Below are 9,316 nucleotides of genomic sequence, written 5' to 3'. Positions count from 1 at the left end.
CTGTACAGCAGTTTCCTTATTAGAGCTTTTACCAAAGAAACCTTTTGATGGGTAAATAATTTATAAGGTTAGGACTTCATGGTTTGGTTTGGTTTTGTGTGTTTGTTTTTTTTTTTTTTTTTAATCACTGTTGCTTGAAAAGGGGAGGCAGCGCTACCAACTAATTTTTATGTTTTTTCTATATGTAAATAATCAGTATATTCAAATACTTCTATAAAGTTAATTTTTTAAAAGTAATTTCAAGTTTAAGTTTAGATGATTCACATGTAAGCGTAAAAATAAAAAAAAATAAGTTCTTTGGAATTTTTCTCAGGTTTTACCCATCATGCAAGTTTTGCTGCAAAACATACACATTTTATTTATCTGACCAGAATTGGAGTTCAGCCTTAATGAAACCAATATAGTCAGACATAACTCAAGTTCTGGCAAACAAATCCATAGGTCAAGCAACTACTAAAAGATTTGTTCTATGTGAACAAAACCAAACTAAAAGCTTATCAAATCAATTAGCAATAAGAGTAGTAAGTGACATTTAGTTTCGTTTTTCCTCCCTCATGAAAGCTTTGAAATAAGCAAGGGAGATGTTTGACAATATATTACACGTGGCATAATCCAAAACTACATAATAACTTGATAAGCACGATTTTTGTGTCTGTATGTGTTTATGTGTGAGGTTATGTATGTGTGAGTATATCTCCAAAATTTATTGCAAAATTATCTTCAGTTCTATCAAGTAGCATGAAATAAATAGAAACAGTAGTGGATAAACTGACTATTCATTTATTCATTGTATTCCATAGATCGGTTGATTAATTTTTCAAAGAACATTGGAAAGCCATTCATCAAATGTATCTTTTTTGTGTAGCTATTATTTATCTATCTGAATAAAACACAAATGAAAACTGAAAAGATCAGTCTTTTTAATGATGGACAGTGATCCTTTCTACATCCAAATAAAATAGAATTATAACATTAGTCTTCATATCTTTCTTGACATCTTTGCTTGAAGATTGGACGTTACATTTAGAATGTAGTCAAAAGCTTGTATCTAGAAAATGACATTTTCACTGTAATGGTCACCATTATTCTAATGCTTGTAAAGTCCAATCAATGATAAATGTCAAATCATAAGTGGATATACTGTGTGCTGTTTAAGGGTTGAGATACATGGAGAGAAATCTACTTAGGAAAGGTTAAAAAAAGAAAAGAAAAAATATATGGCTTTTTTCTTGGGACTGTTCTCCAAAGATGAATGGCAAAGGTGTTCCTTAAAGGGCCAGACTTAAAACATAGAATAAAGAGTGGGATATTTTCATGTGTTTTCAATTTTTTCAAGCTGTGTTTCACTGAGTAAATTAGTAATACCGTGCAAATTATAGTAAAACTGTGAATAGGGAAATGTTACAAGTGGGCATTCTTGAATTAGAGGAAAATAAAATGAAATGGAATGTTAAGCAAAGGTAATCAAAGTATTTGAGAGCTTACATATCTCAAGAATTTTAAGTGCAGCATCGTATTTAATATTCACATTAGTATTATAGGTTTTATTATCCCCTTTTCAGATGAACCACAACAGAAAACTATTCAAGGAGAGACTATGTAATTTGCCAAAGGTATATAACTGTACTACTAATACCAAGTGCTTGTTATTCACTGGCTTTCCTCACCCCAAAACCCCACATAAATGAGGTAAAAAGCTTTGTAGGGCATGTATTTGATGAAGTAGCATTTGGCTGTGACACTGAATTCAGCTGGGAAAAAGTACAAGGGAAATGTGTAAGAAACTAAGAGTTCTGGAATACTGGTCCAAGGTCTCTGGGTTTGTTGAACTCTGTTTTGGCTGAATTGTGGCTGAGCAAGCACAAATACAAAAGAGTTCAACTAAGGTTAAAAGGGACCATATGGGGCCCCAACAGGGAAGCTAAAAGGTACTGTTCCTCTGAAAACCTGTGTGACTAGGAACCTGGATTCATACAGTTAATGGACAAGCAGAACTTTTCGAAATGTGTTGGGAAAAGTACAGTTAGGACACACTGGGATTGTGAGGTTACAGAAAGTAAAGGCACTGTTCCAGGGACCTGCCATCTATAGGTCGGGCCACCTTCCTGCTCAGGGGCTTCCTGTGTATGGGCTGTGAGCACATGTTGAGTGTTGTGCTGGAGAAAGGTTTGAGGAAAACTCAATCTTGACTGAATTGTTAGGAAGTCAGATGTTTTAAAGCTAAACTTTTCTGAAGCATCATACGACACTCAAGGTCATGGCCACGATTCAAGATGTTGTAGACACAGAGAGGCGGGGCTCAGATGCCCTGGCTGTGAAAGGCTCCCTGCCCCTCTGGGGAGTCTGTCAGTAGACAGACTGCAGCTGGTGGCTTCCTCAGGAACTTGCTTCCACTACACAGAGGCACCTTTCCAAGGGCTCATCCTTCCTGAGCAGCCTGCGTGCGGTGACTTTTGAGGAAGAGGGTATAAGGATTGGCAGTTTCAGCTCAACATGGGCACTGTGACTAGCAGTCTTCACCCTATAGCTACCGGAGGGGATTGGACAGGCTTTGGCGGGCCTGTAAATGCATGTTGATGCCTTCCCCTGCTAAATCCTGAGTCCGCCTCCTGCTTTTCATAGGTGTTGATCCTTATGAAAGCTCTTGGCTCTCAACTCCCTCTCAAAATCTGCTTCTAGGAGATCCAGCTGGTAAAATTCAAGGTTGGTAGATCAAAGAATGTGTTCCTAAAAGAAAGAGACAGAGACAGAGGGAGAGAGACTGTTAACCATTAATAATATACAGTATTGTCAGAAGAAGGTTAATCTTGGAAAAATAGCAATCCAAGCTCCATTTACTTACGAAGATCTAAGGAAAACACATTTTCAGTGGGAGAAATTTATTGAGACTGGAAAGAGAAGACCGGAAGTTAATCTTAAACCTCTCATTTGTTCCCTTGTGTGACCTTGAGCAAGTCACTTAGCTCATTAAGCTCTAGCTTCTTCTTTGGTAAAATGGTCCATTACTTAGGTAATCAGAGTACAAACCCCTGCCAAAACACTTAGTATTCTACCTTCTCTACTCCATCCGGTAGCCTTTGTGAATTTCACTAGAATGTCCCAGCAACCAGAAAAAAGGATTTCACTAGAATGTTCTACCAACTCAAAAAATGATTGAAGTGAATTGTACACAAGATACTGGCATGACTTATTAAACTTCTGTTGTAACGAAGGTCCTTCAATATTATTTCATTGTAATGTTGAGAAACCATAGAAACTCAACTTTTGTTTACATCAAGTAACCTGTGGTAAAATTGGTTTTGTTATACGTCGTTTCATTTAGAGTCACAGAATTATCAAGGATATTAAGTGAGGACCTCAGAAAATAAATCTTCTTGCCAAATTCCTCAACTTTTGTAAAGTTTTGACAATTTTGTCAAAGGACTTAGTACATAAATTGAGTGTTTCCTTCTAATTAAACTTAGGTCACTGGAACAGAAGAAAGCCTATTTAAAAATCCACAGAAAATATTCTCTCTCTGAATGCTAAACTTCTGAAAATCTCACAAACCTCCTTCACTAAGGGATATAAGAAGGGTCACCCACATTATGATGACTCTTTCAAGCTTCCTGAATAAAGCAAACAATCCCTTCTTCCTTTGTACATCCAGTATATATATGTGCATCTGTTTCTTCCAGAACACTTAAGGTGCATAGTATTTCAGTGCTTTCATATCAGTTTCCCCACCAGACTTTGGGACCTCAAAAGCAATGCCTACTTGGGTGCTGTATCCCCATCATCTTTCAAGTATTTGACATACTTTATAGACAAAAAAATAAAACAGATAATCTGGTTATGAGTGGGTTGGGTATACCCTGTAATTAATATGCAGCTTTCAAATTGTTCTCAGCCTAGTTCCTTATTTCATAAATGGAGAGGGAAAAGATGGGAGATTACTCCTTTTCCTTACTCCAACCACAAATAATTTTGTGAACAGTTTAAACATGTAAGAGCACATAGTCCTTTATATATCTGCACACATAGTCTGCCTCTAACACTTCCCAACAGTATGACCCCATAAACCTTTTTCGAACCTCAAGGACTTTGTCATTACAATGAGTTTAATAATCTCTCACTTAGAAAGTAGTTTTAAAGAAGGAAATTACTAATAACGAATGACGTTCTAAGATGGTGCCTAGCACCCGGTTAATACACCGTGGGAATTATTTATCTGCCCATCCAAACAAACAAACAAACAAACAAAGTGAGCTGCCTCATGTGAGTTTCCTCCAAATCCCCCAAAGATGTTCTAGCCACCAAGATCACTTCACCAGTAGAATCTTGGATTCTAGATACTAACTTCCATATAGAGTTTATTCTGGCTTTCAGAATCTTAGGCAATGTACCAATGCTATCATGTTTGTCACATCATGGGAGCTAGTACACAGACTTCCACACAGTTCCAACACAGATTTTCTGATCAAAACTTATGAAATAAAAAGTGCTTTTTTCAATGCACTATTTCTCTTATTTTGAACTCCCTTTCAACAAAATGAGTAACAAGACCGCCACCATGAAGTTAGACCTTAATTCAGAAATGATTGTCTTTATAATGTCTTATTTTCTCACTGTGTTCTTTTAGCCTCTGTCAATACTGATGAATTGACAAAATTATTGTAACAAGACAGACTTCACAGGAATTCGTGAGAACCAAATGAAACAATGTGTTCAAAGTTCTTAATGAAGTAATACTTGAATACATTTCATCTGAATGCCTGAATACTATGATATTGTTACCAAAACCTTAGTATTTATTTTATTTAGCTACACTTTCCATATCTATGAAATAGGAAAGATATTAAATTACATATGCTCTACATACAGGCTTGGGGAAAAGCAATTGTACAATACTAACAGGGAATTTTATTTAAAAGAAAATGTCTAAATTTATGTTACCTCTTTCTGTGAGACACTTCCATGTTATCCTCTTCTCCCATTATTGTACCCAAATATTTGTTAGGCTGAGAACAGATATACCATGTTTTATTGTACCTTGTTTTATTGTTCTTCACAAATATTTTGTGTTTTTTACAAATTGAAGGGTTGTGGCAACTCTGTTTCAAGCAAGTCTATCAGCGCCATTTTTTCCACCAGCATTTGCTCACTTTGTGTCTCTGTTTTACATTTTGGTAGTTCTTGCAATATTTAATATATATATATATATATATATATATATATATATATATATTACATAAATATACATAAAATAAATATATTATTATATTGGTTATGGTGATCTGTGATCAGTGATCTTTTGATGTTACTATTGTAATAGTTTTGGAGTACCACAAACCATGTCCATATAACACTGAGAACTTAATTGATAAATGCTGTGTGTGTGTTGGCTGTTCCATCAACTAGCTGTTTGCTGTCTGTCTCCCTCTCCTTGAGAGTTCCTATTTTCTGAAACACAACAATATTGAAATTAGGCCAATAGGTTATTAACCTTTCAATGCCCATTAAGTGTGCAAGTGAAAGGATAGGTCCCATGTCTGTCCCTTTAAATCAAAAGCTAGAAATTATTAAGCTTAGTGAATATGGCATGTGGAAAGCCGAGATAGGCTGAAAACTAAGCCTCTTCCACCCGGTTAGCCAAGTTGTAAATGCACAGGAAAAGTTCTTGAAGGAAATTTAAAATGCTTCTCCAGTGAACACAGGAATGAGAAGAAAGCAAAACAGCCTTTTTTGCTGATTTGGAGAAAGTTTTTGTGGACCGGATAGATGCTCAAACTATCCATGACATTCCTTTAAGTCAAGGCCTAATCCAGAGCCCTAGCTTTCTTCAATTCTTCGGAGGCTAAGAAAGATGCAGAAGCTACAGAAGAAAAGTTTGAAGCTAGCAGAGGTTGTTTCATGAGGCTTAAGGAAAGAAGCTGTCTTCATAAAAGTACAAGGTGAAGCAGTAAGTGCTGATATAGAAGCTGCAGCAATTATCCACAAGATCCAACTAAATGATTAATGAAGGTGGAGACACCAAACAACAGATTTTCAATGTAGATGAAACAGCCTTGGAAGAAGATGACATCTAGGAATGCCGTAGCTAGAGAGAAGTCAATGCCTGGCTTCAAATCTTCAAAGGACAGGCTGACTCTCTTGTTAGGGGATAATGCCTCTGGTGACTTTAAATTGATGACAGTGTTCATTTACAGTTCTGAAAATTTTAGGGCAATTAAGAGTTATGCTAAATCTACTCTGCCTGTGCTTCATAAATGGAACAACAAAGTCTAAATGGCAGCATATCTGTTTACAACATGGTTTACTGACTGTTACGAGCCCTATTGTTGAGACCAACTGCTCAGGAAAAAAAAAAAAAAAATCCTTTCAAAATAATGCTGTTTATTGACAATGCACCTGATCAACCAAGAGCTCTGATAGAGATGTACAATGAGATTAATGTTGTTTTCATGCCTGCTAAGACAATATCTATTGCAGCCCATGGATCAAGGAGTAATTTTAACTTTCAAGTTTTATTATCTAAGAAATACATTTTGTAAGTCTATAGCTGCCATAGAAAGTGATTCCTCTGATGGATCTGGGCAAAGTAAATTGAAATGCCTTCTGGAAGGGATTCACTAAAGTACACTGTAAACATAACTTTTATATCCAGTGGGAAACCAAAAAAAAAAAAAAAAAGTGAGGTGCTTTATTGTGATATTACTTTAATGTGATGATCAGGAATGAAACTCTCAATATCTCCAACGGATGTATGCTATAAAATGAATAATGATACAATATGACTAAATCTCAAAACATACAACTCAACCAAAAATCCAGAATGTATCCCCCAGTTGTGATCAAAATATTCTGTGAAACAAGGGCTTAATGACCAACTGACAGGGATAGTTCTGTGAGAAGTTCTATATCTGACATGATTTGAAACTAAGTAAAATCTTCAAAGTACTTTCTTTTTTTTTTTATGCTATTCAAAAACATCTGTGACTTTGTAGATCACAAAGCATATTTAAAATACCTATAATACTCAAATACACTATAGAATATATAAAATAAGTCTTAAGTCCTATTATAAAATTGGAGTTATTAGTTTATTAATCAAAAAATCATTTAACATGGAGAATCATAAGGCAGGTATGTGTTATTTAGCTAGCTAGTAGCTATAATCATTTATTATCAGAACTTTTTAAACAGTTTTGAGGCTATACGATCTTTCTTTAATAAAGCACACCTATATTATATTGAATAAGGTTGAATAAAAAGTTAAAGACAAACAGGAAATAACTAAGAAGGCAGGGATTTTTTTTTAAATCTGGTTTTCAGTAAATTTAATTTCTATAATTTTTACAATTGCCTTAGTTTGCTCTCATATGACATTTTATTAAGTGACTCACTGTTTCAAGTGCACCTTTTGAATTTTAATAGAGAAAGTGACTCTTTTCATAAGCATTTTATAGAATTATTCAGTAAATTAAATTAGTATTTACAAAAACATGATAATGGAAAGTATTGATTATTTCTAACAGTTGCTTTAGTACAGTGTGCTTTTATAGCAAATAGATATTACCATGTGTAATATCTCCATTGTGGATTTATTAATATTTATTAATATACAAGAAAAACTCTCCTATGCTTCTTTTAAAAATAAATGTGAAGCCCATAGTTTATTTTTACATAATGGACTCTGAGTTCATGGTTGTGATGGTTCTTCCATAAAAGATTTCAGAGAGGTGACATTTTTCCACAACAGTAGATAAAATAAATTAAAAACAAAAACAAAAAAAAAAACAAAAAAAAAAACATGGTGAATCCACCTTCCTGAAAGTTTCTTCTCCAAGAATATATAGAATTTATGTTTATACTTTCATTTAATGTTCATAATGATGCCACCTCGTAGACATTATCTGAAGGTTTATTAGTTAAAAGTTTCCCTGAAATAACTTGTAGAAAGATTCTTCTTACAAAGTGAGTGGAATGTTTTGGATGAGTTTTTTGAAAATAATAACAGTAAATTTCCTCTTTAGGTCCATAGTCTCTACTCTTAAGAAGTGTTTTCCCACATGCAATCCTCTCTGCCCTCTGTCTCCAAGTGACTGATGTTTCTCAGTGTTCCATTTGTCGGTATCACCTCTCATAAACCTCCTTTAATGTCTACAGCCTTAACATCAGCTAAGTTACATTAGATAGGGTTAGATTAAAATTGTGTCCTTACTCGTGCCATGCATATTGATTTTTTTCCAGAAACGGTTGTAATCTTCAAGTATTATACACATCTTTAATTTCCTCTAAATTGTATACTTAAGATATTTTATAAAGAAATTCAGATATATAAATTCAAAATAAAATAATGTAAATAAAATCTACTCTTACTTGGTTTGATATGCATAAAAATACCTTTTCAAAGTAAGAGGATATATCACTTGTAGTGTAAAAGTGAACAGCCTTAAAAATGGAGTTGTTTACTAAGAAAAACATAAGATTGATTAGGAAACTTTTTGGATTCTGTTCAGAGCTCTGCTGTTGCTTGTCTTCGGCAAGATATAAAATATAGTCAACTTTCCACTTACTTCATGCGTATGAACTAAATTAAATGATTTCCCTCCCACCCATATGGTGGACTGTCTTCACAGATGCAGTTAGTATTACATGCTGTGCAAAATCCCAGCTGTAAACGGTGCTTTCATTTATTTTCTGTTGTTTTTAGTTTTTCAAAAATAAGCTTAAAAAGCAAATGCAAAACAGAACACAGAATCAGAGTAGGGACTAGGTCCACAACTTAGTGATGAAAGATAGAAAGGGCCGAAACAAAAAGGAAAAATACAAATACATTTAAATGAAAAGAATATTGAAAATGAGGAAACTCACCTTACTTATAAACTTCTTAAAATGCATGCTCCTCAAAAGAAACATCCTCCAATAGAAATATTCAAAAGCCCCAAATGTCCTTCAAGATTCTAGTAAAGAAAACACATTCTGAGAGAAAGTCCTTGTATTCTATTTTCTTCTAAAGAGCATAAAACTCCGAAAGCAGGGTAGGAATCTGTAGTACCTGAAATGTGTATCAACTAGTGTTCAGTTAACGCCATGGGCAATTCTCAACTTTACCATTAGGTTCTAAAAGAGGTAGGTCTAAAAAAGAATTAACTCTACTGTAACTCAAGTCTTTAGCTATTCTAAAGAGAAATTTCTTTTCAAAGTATGTTTCGGTTCCAGCTTCCTTTATGTTTCTCTGTAGAAAATGTGTTTTATAATTCTTCGGCTAAAAGCCAATCTCAAAATCGAGAATTATTTACCATAGGTATGCATGTGTATATAATAGGCAGAG

At 34.4% G+C, this 9,316-nt stretch overlaps 1 long non-coding RNA gene across 1 annotated transcript; it reads right to left on the bottom strand.

Annotated features, from left to right (window-relative positions):
• Positions 1-761: 761 nt before the first annotated feature.
• Positions 762-9,075, bottom strand: LOC141572085 (uncharacterized). Its single transcript, XR_012497197.2, has 2 exons — positions 8,857-9,075; positions 762-2,727 (listed from the first exon to the last, which is right to left on the bottom strand). It is a non-coding gene; the product is annotated as an uncharacterized LOC141572085 (long non-coding RNA).
• Positions 9,076-9,316: the final 241 nt, after the last annotated feature.

This window comes from Rhinolophus sinicus, chromosome 17 (genome assembly GCF_057876585.1).
Source record: "Rhinolophus sinicus isolate RSI-liver-muscle chromosome 17, RSI-T2T, whole genome shotgun sequence".
Taxonomy (NCBI): Eukaryota; Metazoa; Chordata; class Mammalia; order Chiroptera; family Rhinolophidae; genus Rhinolophus; species Rhinolophus sinicus.
Note: the sequence above shows the minus strand (reverse complement) of the source record. Positions and strands in the feature narration are given on the sequence as shown.